This window comes from Cynoglossus semilaevis, chromosome 17 (genome assembly GCF_000523025.1).
Source record: "Cynoglossus semilaevis isolate Cse_v1.0 chromosome 17, Cse_v1.0, whole genome shotgun sequence".
Taxonomy (NCBI): Eukaryota; Metazoa; Chordata; class Actinopteri; order Pleuronectiformes; family Cynoglossidae; genus Cynoglossus; species Cynoglossus semilaevis.
In genome coordinates this window covers 2,998,336-3,010,447 of record NC_024323.1, presented here as the reverse complement: position 1 = coordinate 3,010,447, position 12,112 = coordinate 2,998,336, and the positions used below count along the sequence as shown (strand labels likewise).

At 40.6% G+C, this 12,112-nt stretch overlaps 1 long non-coding RNA gene across 1 annotated transcript in view; it reads left to right on the top strand.

The window, feature by feature from the left end:
• The window catches only part of LOC103392654 (uncharacterized), a 92,287-nt gene that overhangs the window by 31,636 nt on the left and 48,539 nt on the right, over window positions 1-12,112 (top strand). Inside the window, exon 3 of the long non-coding RNA XR_522938.3 lies at window positions 2,131-2,248. This is a non-coding gene — a long non-coding RNA (uncharacterized LOC103392654). The remainder of the gene's footprint in view (window positions 1-2,130; window positions 2,249-12,112) is intronic.

The window sequence follows — 12,112 nt, the reverse complement described above, 5'->3', positions numbered from 1 at the left end:
CTGAGTGTGAGTAAATAACAATCTGTGTCGACCGTGTAGATAGACGGTGAATCATAGATTAAACAGCGGCTTCAATTCTGCGCGTGTGTCAACGTGCATTAACACTTTTAATCCAATTCATTAAACGAAATAATTAACCTCATTAATTTTGACAGCCCTAATCACGAGCATTAGTTGGCGTTAATCTCCCTCAGCCATTACGTTTCTGACTCTTCAGTTTGACCTTGTGCCTGTAAGAGTCCATACAGTAGTGGCTGTGGCTGGAGATGAACGTCTCACATACATACATGCCCTTTAAAGTAGAACCACAGTGAGCACAGCCTACCTGTTTGGAATCAGATGGCTGGCTCTGTGCTCTGCTCCCAGGAACAAGGCAAACCACGTGTGATTGACTCAAGGCTACCTGTCCTGAATGAAACACAGCGTGTGCTTCTGCTGTGCTGTGAATGCTGATGTGCCAGAAACAAATGACTTCAGAGAACCTGTAACGCACCTCCTAATATACGCTTTGAGGCGTTACGAGCTACACTTTTACACTTTGTACTCAGAGTCTGAACATTCAGGTCCTATTGTGGGAAGTGTTGTTAAAGAAGCTGCCACCTTGTGTTATACTAGAACACCTCTCAACTGCAACTTCCAGACTAAGCCACTCTCACCTCGTCTGTAAGTTAAAGCTGGCGCAAAACAAATGAATCATTACGTTTGTTGTGCTGGTATTCTACAAAGATTTCATACTGCTTTAATCTGTTTGTTTTTTTTAAATATATTTTTTCAAATATTTTAGAATATTATCACCCAGTTCTTTGGTTATCCAACTCATGTCCAAATTTAATTAATTCACTTATCTTTTTGGGGATTTAGGTAAAATCCCAGGTTTTGGTGAATTAAATGTATCTAAAAACAATGTTTTAACAAAGTTAAATAAGCCCCAGGGTCAGTGAGTCTCTCTTTAAGTTAAACGTTTCTATTCAGTGAGGAAGGGGAATGTCCGTCTCCACTGTCTGATTCTCCTCTTAATGATATAGAACGGAGCTTGGGATTGTTCTGCTGAAAAAAAACAACCCTTTTACTTCCTGGGCAAAGGCAGACATCATCTTGACAGGACTGTATAGTATTTGCATGGCAGTGTTGAAGCAGAGGCTTCCTCTTTGCGTGAAAGAGTATTAAGGAGAATTATTGATGTTGCAGGCGTCAGTGATTTCCCAGAGTGGTCCTGAGCCTTTATATCTGTGCCGTTGTCTTTGCAGCCTGAGGGTTAAAGGTCAGCAGCACTTTCACCTCTTGCCCTGCACTGTACTGTATGTGCACAGACTTTTGCTGATGCCCTAAATCTTTCATTGTAAAGGAATTTTTTATTTGCATGTACTTATTGTGTGGAAAAACACAGACCAAATCACCATGAGTGGCAGTTCTGTTTGTATAAAATTTCTAAACATCTTTGCGTCTGTCATATTTTTTGGTGCTTGTTGCAGGCTTTCTATATGACATTACTCTGTTTGTATATATAAACACCATCAATTTGTTCTTTCCTTTCTTCCTTTTAAATCATTGAATGCCAACCAGAATTTAACCAAATGTAGAAAATGTGCCGTTCTTTTCTTACTAATCTTTTCTGGAAATAAAGTTTGCATATTAAATGTTGCGACACGTCTAACAAAACAGCCAGAGATAATATATTTGATCTGAAATTCATTCCTTTTTCCACCAACTTAAATACATCATACTGCGGCAAATGTGTTAACACACCAACTGGTGTCATTCGAGGTAACGTCTTTGTTTTACAGGTTTCTTCCACTGTGAGATTTAGTTGTTTGTTGTGTAGACCTTGTTACCGCCGAAGTCACTCTTCTGTTAAAAGCCAGGATAGATAAACTCTGTCACTGATGATGCCTGTTGTCATCTTTTCACTGTCCTTGCAAAAATTGTTTTTTTTTTCTTCCCCTGCAGCTACTTTGACAATATCCTTTCTTCTTTCCCTTTGTTTGTTGTCAGTGCTTATTAAGATGAAAGGCAGTTTTGATGTTTTGTTTTGAAGTCCAGACTGACCAAACACCACTTACCCACATAAAATAGATAAATATATAAAAAATAACATCTGGTTTCAGCCCCCCCCGTGTCCTTTCTATGCAGATCAAAGTGACCAAGTTCAACGACAAGTGGACCATCGACGACTTCAGTTTCGTGAGGAGTCCGTCAGCTTCCCCATGAGTTCTTCTGTCTTCTCTGGAGCCGGTGGCCCGGTCAAGCGGTACCTAAACACACCTGCAGTGTCTCAGCATAATGTCCAGATTGAATACAATTGTGTGCTAACTTTTATCAACTTCCAGGTACATTGTCTTTTGTCTTCTACCCCGACTGCATTGTGTTCAGAAAGTAACCGTTGTGTTTTGTTTTCACGGTTGAATGGAGAAAAATCTGCTTCTTTTCTCCTCACATTTTAGCCTCAAGAGGCAACAGAACATGTTTACAACTGATTAATATCAATGCGAGCTCGCAAAGACTTTTAAAGTCCACTACACACTTACTGTATCTGTGTGGAGTTACAACCACAACAGTAAACTTTCAGCAATTTTTTTTTTTTGAGAGTCCGTGAAGGATTTTATTTTTTATTTATTTATTTTTTTTCTGAAACTGCCTCCATACGTAGCACATGGAACTGAGGTGTTTGCGTCTGTGGAAGTGGAATAAACGTTAGATGCTCCTAGAATGATTTCAACTTGCTTTGGAAACTCACAGCAATGACAGTGTGTCTGGGTAGAAAAAGAATAGTTGTTTATTTGCAACTTTTTAGTCCAGGATATGGACCAAGACGAGCAGCAGAGAAGGAAATAAAATAAGGTTTTTGGATTTTGGTTGTGGACTCCTCAGTGTCTTGGAGATCCAGAGCAGTGTCTGACAGTGGCCACTGCATAATTAGGTATATGGAATTTTAAAAGTGTACATGAAAGTATACTCTGACGTATACTGTATTTGACGTTTCCTTTAATCACAAGGATCCAAATTGTGGCAAGAATCACATCGAATCGTTTGTTAGTCTTGTTTAGTAATTTACAAACACATTATTTAAAAGAAAAACACAAAATACAAAATTTAAATATTTTTCACTGAACATCATTTTCTTTTAGATCCTCCCCCCTGTGTATTAAATAACTATATAAATATCAAATTGCTCAAACTCTTAAGAACTGGTGTCTTAGTTTTTTTGTTTTTTTTCCTAAGACTGCTCAATACAAATGAACCCTGTGAAGCAAATCATCCAAATTGTGTTACAGTGGCAGTAACTCTACCCGTTATGATCAGGTACCATTGTTGTTCCTCGCCGTACCAAAGCAGATGTTTTCTCATTTCTTGGTGTGTACACTGCAGCCGTGAATGTTTTGCTGTTGGCAGCGCAGACTGTGCCAGTTCATCACAGTTACTGGCAGTGAAATATTGGCATGTTTTTATGTTGCTATGTTTGGTCCGAAGTGTTGCATGGCAGCTGTCTCTAATGGTGTGAAATTGAAGGGGGGCTTATATTATGAGGAGTAAATAAACAGAGTATAATTCAGTAAAAATACTCTTCTGAGTACTACCTTAATGCACACAATAAAAATTAGACATCAGACATTATTTTTCTCTCAATGGCAAACGGCTCATCAGGCTGTATATCATGGGTGTCAAACTCCTGGCCCGGGGGCCAATATGGGCCAGTTAAACCCCAAAACCTGGCCCGTGACTAGATGTCAATAATACTTTCATTTTGCCCTTGAGGTCATTTTTTTTCCCACTTTTTTCTATCATTAAAAGGCTTCAACTGTTTATTCAAGAACAAGAAAAAACACTGCAGTATAGTAAAGTATTAAATATAGTATATTAAACAAAAATACTTTTTAAAAAACATCTTTAATTTCTCTTGAACACTGATGTGGTTCTCCAATGAAATGCTAGTTGCAGTGGTGGCCCTTAACTCATTAGAGTTGACCTTCGAACCCCAAACGTTGTGATAATGACAGTGTGCTTCCAACAAAGCTACCTCTGACTCGGTAACATTAGTTCTCAGCCAATCACAGCCTACTAAGGTACTGAAGTTTTTTCAGCTCTAAACTAACTAAAAAGTTGATGTTGTGAAATTAAAACTCCTATCACACCTGAGTCTTTGGGGCTAGTGGAGTTTGTAAATGCAGGAGGAGGTATGTCTAATACACCAAGTGTGTCTAATAATGTGGAGTATTGATAGCCATATGGGCCTGTGTAATCACTGCCGGTTGGATTCATTTCTAGTAAATATATAATTCAAAGCAGCGTGGCGCAATTTTGATTTTAATTAAAAAAGACCAAACCTTTTAGAAGACTTCTTCTGCCTCTCTCCTCATTGATGAATTGGAAATGAATGTGCTTCCAATTCCTTCTTTTTAATTAGGTTATGTTATTGGGAGGAAAAGCAAACTTGTGTGGAATTGAATTAGCGGAGGCCAGATGTGACCGCTTCCTGGTTATCAGCCTTTTTGGCTGCCTCCTCTCTCCCAATAGCCTGCAGCAGATACTGTACAGGAAGTGTGGAGGAGGGAAGACGGTGCGGTTGGGAGGTAGCGGGAGAAGACAGGAGGAGAGGTGGGGCGGAAGTGTGTTTGAGTCTGAGGCATGTGCTGTAAAACTGTGTACAACCCCCTGCGGTGCAGCTTGTGCAGAAAAGGGAAATATTTTTTTCTGCTCAGAAATATTCCCTAATGTGAACTTGCCATCCCGTCTCCTGTGTGTGTTTTACCTCCCTCATTTGCTCACCCACGCCTCCCTTTTCTTTTTATCTCACAATCACAGTGTCACTTTTCTTTCCTTTTATCCTCTTTTAATCTACCTCATTCTCATGAAGTTGAAATATATGCAAATATGCAGGCTCATGTAAAAAAAATCCATCTATCTCCTGCCTTTCTGCTGACTGTAATACTGTCCTTTTTACTGGTGGCGTTTTACGGTGTGACTTCATCGCTTTACCATTTCGTCAGCACTGTGTCGCAGAATGACCTCCGAAAATCCGGAATATGGGAATCAAGTGTTCAGAATCCCATTTTCAAACCCCCTCGCCTCCCCCCCGTGTCTCGAGGGGCTGTTGCCTTTAAACGATATGTTCTACAGTGCTCACCCCGTCCCATTTTTCCCCCCGCCAAATGCCCTCCTCAAATCTTCCCACGATTCCCCCAGGGAGACCTGGTTCCTCCACTGTGGTTGCCCTCTCATACGGGAAAATTACCCAGCTGCCAGTATATTGGTGACAGTTTAGTGAACATGCCATCTAAGAATATGGCTGCAAAAATTGGTTCTGGATCATTTAGAATCCAATTTAATCCAGGCCTCTAGGAATGAAGGCCAAATAAAAACAAAGTGCCTTAATTAAGAACGCTGGGCGACTGTGGACTGTTTATACGGCCAGTCGATGCCGAGCTTCAACACAATTCATGTTTCCTTGAAAATCGGAATAGATACGACTATTAGTGAGCAAGAAGTAAAGAAATGAAGGTTTTGGAGAGTGAGCACAATGAGAAAATATGTGCATTTTTTTTTCATTGACAAAAATCCAGACTATGTTTAAACCATATTTCATTGTTGAATTTAAGGTAGATATTTATATGTCTTATGTGTAAAAAGCAAGTGCTCCTTTATAAGGGAATATATGACTGGGATGCTCTAGTCACAGACAGGATTTCTGCAACAGTGGAGGTGTTTGAGCCACACTGGAATATAAAAGGTATTTTGGGTACGTGGGTACATTTCTGATGTTTTTTTTTAAATTGGTATATACTGTATATTTGCACAAATATACAAAAACTGCACACGCTAATATGTTCTAGTTATCAAACTAGAGTGTATTAATGAACCAATTTCTAAACTGACAAATACATTTAAATTGTTCATTAAAAATGTTTTTTAAACAGATTCATTTCATGAGCAGTATTACTTCTCAGGTTTAGGTTTTTATTGCTCTAAGTTTAGAAAGTGGACTAAATGAGAAGTACATACCAGAGTGATATTTTAAGATACCCTTAGACAGATTAGATTAGATTGAACTGTATTGATCCCACACTGGGGAAATGTATGTGACTCAGGGATGTCGGATAATTTTAGCATCAACTGTGATTGTTAATTTTCCTCCTCAATGTTCCTGACGATGCATATGTTAGCCTGTGTGCATGTTGACATTCAAAGTATTTGCTGCAGTAGTTGTAAAAGTAGCCATAAATACAGAGAGCACACACAGGCTGTGCTACGATGGCAGATTTTGACGAGCCAGGTCTGATATTACCTGATGAAACGGCCCATTCGCATCACTCAGCCCTTAATCCCTCACTGGAGAGAGTCCGTCTGGTCTCCAGATCCTGGAATGGTCTGCATCAGCTAATGGAGATAAATTCAGGCAGTAGTGGCAGTGGCGTTCCACAGCCCTCCTCCCTACACCGTACTTCTGTACTCTCAGCTTAGCCACATCATTCCTCTCCCTGGCTTAATGTGCTGGTTCTCCTCTGTGGCTGTGGGGTAGGTTGTAACTTGTCTCTTGACACTTTCTGCTGTCTCCTCTTTTTTTTTGTGCCAGTAAAAACAGCTGCCCTCCTGCAGCCTCCTGCTCTGACAGCTCGCAAGGAAGAGATGGAAAGTTCTCATCTTTTGCTGCAAGCTGTTTCCTGTTCACAATAGCCCCCTTGTTAAGCTGCCCCTACGGACAATGATTTTTGTTGCGTTGTAGTCAATAGCTAAGTGTGTGGATGTGTGTATGAGTCGGTCAGAGGATCTTGTTACAGCTGTTTTTTTAGTTGAAGATTCTTGTTTTTTTTCTGTTAATTGAAGCTCTGGCGGTGAGCTTGTCTGCAGTAACTGATGGAGGTGAGCTGGTTCTCAGAGTGAACCACGGCTAATTGTGGAATCTATTGGTTAGTCTTTTCATAATCAGATAATATTGACAATGGTAGAAAGGATGTCAATAGACATGTTTGTGCTCACAGTCATTCGTGGAGCTCAGACTTCCGTACGGATTAGATTTCTTCAGTGTCATATTTATGTGTCAGACTGTTTTACACGAGCTAATTTGTACTAGCATGTACAGTAGAGGAGAGGAAATAACACTGTATATATGGGCAGTACATACTGTAGATATCAGTAACTGGATGGAGACTCTGTTTCCTTTTCCACCAGTAGGTGGAGCGTGTTGGGGTGGGGTTATGGTATGTAAATGTGCTCTGTTGGTGGTAGTGTTTAGGTCAGGGATTCAGCTTAACTTGACTAAGAGAACAAAAGTGTGAGTGACAGGAAAAGAGATGTTGACTCTGACTGCTGTGTCGGCTGGCTCTGCATGCTTCCTCGTCTCGTGGTGACCTTCTTGTTCTGTGTGCCAGCTGAGCCCCCGAGTCCTCCACCTGAATATGGATGCCCTGCTCACTCAAACACCCTGACATCACTCCTGCTCTCCTCTATAGCTCTCTGCCTTCAACTCAGACCCCATTTTCCCCCCTTACCCTCCTCAACACGCTCTGTCTGTTGGCAGGCTGAACATTTTCACAGCTCATGTCTGGAAACCAGGGAATCTGAAGTCATCGCATTAATGGAAAATCTTAAAATGTATATGTAATGTATGCAGCTCTACAGCACAGTTTTATTAATATTTATTAATATTTAAAAGATTCCCCTCAGGGAATCAATAAAATAATTCTTTGATTCAGATCTACTTATATATTTTTATTTTTATATTTTAATTGCCCCTGTTCTACTTGCACTTCAGTTGCACTCTACTGGTAGATCCTGATCTACTTATTGGGCACCCCTAATATGGAGTAACGTTTAAAACTGATCTAGTTGTTATGTGCTCACGACCCCTTCAGAGGGGCTTCCACCTGCTGAGGTTGACCCCCGCTCTCCACGTTCCCTAAACAGAAATAAAGGCGGAAAAATAATTTTATTTTTCTATTATTATTATTATTGTTTTTTAAACTTAAGCTGAATAGTGTGGATGTAGCGTTTTACCTCTTCTAACAGTAATCACCTCTGTTAATGTGAAAATGTGCTCATTTTGCAATTAGTGATATTGCTTTGTATTACCAACTGTTATTAAAAACTGGAGTTCCTGCGATGGGAAAGCAGATTTTCATAAGTGTTTGTTTTAGAATTTCATCTCTTGTAGGTATATATCGGCGACGCTGAGTCCTCTTACAGCAGCTGATTCCTCAAAGCATCTCTGCATACACTGCATACACACTCTGCAGAGACAGAGGATTACATTGACAGACCTCCAGCATGAGCAGCCATGGGAATAACTGCATATGCACAGTTACTCCCCCACCAATCCCCTTGTTGGCTGCCTGCTCCCTCAGATCCAAACACGGGATTTGACACGGGATCTTGGCATTGATACTTCATCTTAGTACTTCCCACGGTGATCTGTCAGCAGATCTGTTGTTTGGATCTTCATGCAAGAGCAGCCGGAGGAGAAGTGTTTTTAAAATGCCCAGGCTGCGTTCACTGCACATGCCTGGATGTGAGGGGTAATGACCTGGCTGTATGTGGTGACTCCTACAGGAGTCTTTAACTACTATGTGCATTAGATAAAATCAGGATTTCAGATTATTTTACGGTGAATTAAAATTACAGCATTTATTATTGCAATGCTTTTTATATTTATTTTTTATATTCTTATTAGCTCCGGCTACAGTACAAGATGGCTGGTTGGTTTAAACCGCTTCCAGACAAAATCTGAATTAACATTCTCACCCTTCTGTGGAGACTGCCTATTGGTTTTCAGATATTTCTTACTCTGTGTCCTTGTTCAAATGCTCTTTTACATCAGTTCGACCCATTACTTTCACATTTTGTCAAGTTGTCACCGGAGCTCAGTCCTGGTTATTAATTTTGTAATGTTTGATTCTCGTATTTGCTACTCGAGATTTTTATTCCTCAGTGTCGTCACAATCCACTTCATGTCTTCTCTACACATCATTCAGAAAACAAATGTCACGTCTACGACATGAATGACAAGGGAAGGAGTTTGTAATTTGGTTTGTAATTTTGTTTTCCCGTCTTTACCATATAACGCTTTAAAAAAAACAAACAAACACATATTCACTATCGTGTGTAATGGCACGCCGGGTCTAATAGGAGTGGATTACGTCTCCATAACCAAAAAGCATCTGTGTTGCAACAGAACACATTCGGAAATCCAAGAGCATTGTCCAAGGAAGCATTATCCTCCCATTAACAAAGTGGCATATGATGCAATTTCTCCAAAGAGTGCTGTTACAGTACGTCCCTCCAACACAGCTCCAGTTACTTGCTGAAATTGTGTGTCATTGTGCTTTGTCTCCCATCTCTGGGCAATTAGCTTTAATTTGCTGTGATCTCCGTGGCAGTCGTCGTCGGCGGCCATTATCCTTGGACCTCTGCGAGCGGATTTGTGACTGTTAGGTGACTGTGGAAGGCAGCGACCGCCCCCACAGTGTGACAAGTGCACACACAAGAACTCCAGCACCTTTGCCGTTGCCTTTGTAGTGTAACAGAGTGTTACACAATCTTTCCTGCCACTGTCAGGGATAATTGGCACTCCATAAACACATGATAATTGGGCTTCTTTGATCCCTGCAATTTCTCACATCTTGGCCAAAGAGGCGGTGCGGTTCCTTCTCGTGTTTACCAGGAGTTTTTATGTGGCAGCAGGATGAGATGGAGGAAGAGAGATTCTGTTTTCTTCTCAGACGTTAAAAGCTCCCTGCAGGCGATACTTTGTGCAACCGGCCCCTCTGCTGTTGTTCTTCAACTGCTTATGGCTGTGACTCATAACAAACTTCGTCTCGCACTCACATTCATTCACACATGCAGAGCTTAATCACAATGTGAAAGCTTCCAGAATAATCTCTCTCTCCTTTTTATTTTTTTTCATTTTTTTTTAAATTTTTTGGAAAACTCATTTGCGTGTGGTCTTTAATAGAGAACACACACCCACAGTGTTTTCTCCAGGGGACAGACTGGGGTATCAAGCCGTTTATTAAAAAGGACTTGGCCAAAGATTTGTCCCCTGGTGGAAAAACTGATGTTTCTTTTTGTGGGAAAGAAGTTGAGGGAGTTCATCTGAACTGAGTTGTGTTTGACAGAAAAGATCACACTGTCCTCATATTTAATCTCACAATCTTTCCTGGAGAAATTCATTGTGCTGCACGGTCACAAATGAGAATCCCGGTGATATTGCACGACCGAAATTGTTCATATCAGAGAAGTTATTTTCACCTCGCAGACAAATACAGACTTCTATGATTAAACATTACGAATCTGGATCACAGTGATTTCAGATGGAGTTTACATTAGTGGAACAGTTTTGATTATCTTAAATTATATGATTTTCGTATAAAATCTGACGACAGCAAATAACAATGGTCCTATCCCCATCTTTTTGTTTGCGCTGCTGCTGCTGTGATTCCCTGTTTTATTGCTACTTTTTCGTCTTTGTTTTATTTGGAACTAAATAGCCTCTGGTGTGAGATCACTCTCTAACTGCTAACATATAAGCTGATTGTCATGCAGCCTGCATGGTGGCTTGGCTCCGCTTCCTCTCATCCAAGGCTGGCTGCTGCTCCTCATGGAAAATGCACTTGTTGTTTTCCAGCTGCAACACAGGGGGCAGCAGAGGTCAACTGTCCTCTTTTATTCCCCTCTGCTGCTTACATCTGAGTCAAGGAGGAGAGAATAGGTTAAACTTTCTGGATATGTTAATGCTGTAGTTGTAATGCATGCGGCCATTAATGTTTAAAGGCATGGCAGTGGCTGTATGAAACAGTTCTAATTAACCCTGCGGGTGTGGAAGTGAGCATGTCTGGGATTTCACTTTAGTATTAGAGCAGTGTGCAGGTCTGTTTAAAGTGTTTCCAAACTGGGATTATTGACAGAAGAAGGAGAGGGAGGGCCAGCCACCAGTATATGTATATATATGAGAGAGAGAGAGAGAGAGAGAGAGATCAATTCTTGGAACTTTTTATTGTATTGGAGAGATGTGCAAGTTTGCTTAAGGTATTTCTTGAGCTTACAGAGGGATAAAGTGGCATATATATATATATATATATATATATATATACGTATATAAACAGGTGTGAAATACGTCTCCAGGCTGTTTTTTTTTGTTCCAATATACAGAATTTAATCTTTCACATTAGAGATGACTAAGTCTCTTATTAATCACAATTAATCATAATTGATTACCACATTATTGTGTAAATGTGTGTTTGTGGGTGTATATATATTTATGTATATATGTGTATATATATATGTATGTTTGTATATACACATATATGTGGATATATGTGTGTGTGTGTGTGTGTGTGTGCATGCATGTGTATACACTGGACTCGTTTGTTTCTTAACAGAATCCTACAAATCCTCTATATATGTATGTTTAACATACGTATAAAAACCGCCAGACCTCTGGTCTGGTGTGGTAGTGTTTCTATGAACATGCCCACAGGGCAGTTGGATGGCATTGTTGTGGACACAGACTGTTTGGTTGCTGATGGGACGAATGTATATTTTTGGTCTGAGAATCTTTTTCTCTGGTCTTTTCCAATGTTAAGGTGAAGCCAGAAATGTTCTGTTCAGCCTCAAATCCCTGGCTCAGTGTTCATCCAGATGGTAGTGTCCTGCATCTGAGAGAACCCCGGCACCCGAGAGCCTCGCTCTCTCCCTCTTCCCTCATCTCATCAACTTCACACTCTCTCCACCCCCCAATTCAAAACCACTCTTCTTTTTCTACAATTATTTCATCCTAATGACTCTCACAGTGAACAGTATTTTTTTTATTCTTATTTTTACTTGGATGCTCTCGGTTTCTCCTCACACGTCCCTTGTGTTTCCTCCTCCACTGTGTTTCTGCTGCATTTGTCTTTGCTGTCCTTTGACACCCGTCTTTCTTTTTCTGTGTGGGTGAGTGTCAGAGAGGCGAGGAGGCTATGAAGAGGAGCCAGATCACAGTTAAAGGAGGATACTGGCTCACCCTCCTCTCCTGACCCCTGCTCTCGGTGCTCTGTTCACATTCCTCCGGAGACATTAGTAATTCAAATTTAGCACGGGGAATCTGGCTATATGTCATGTCTGAGAGGGTCTGGACAACACC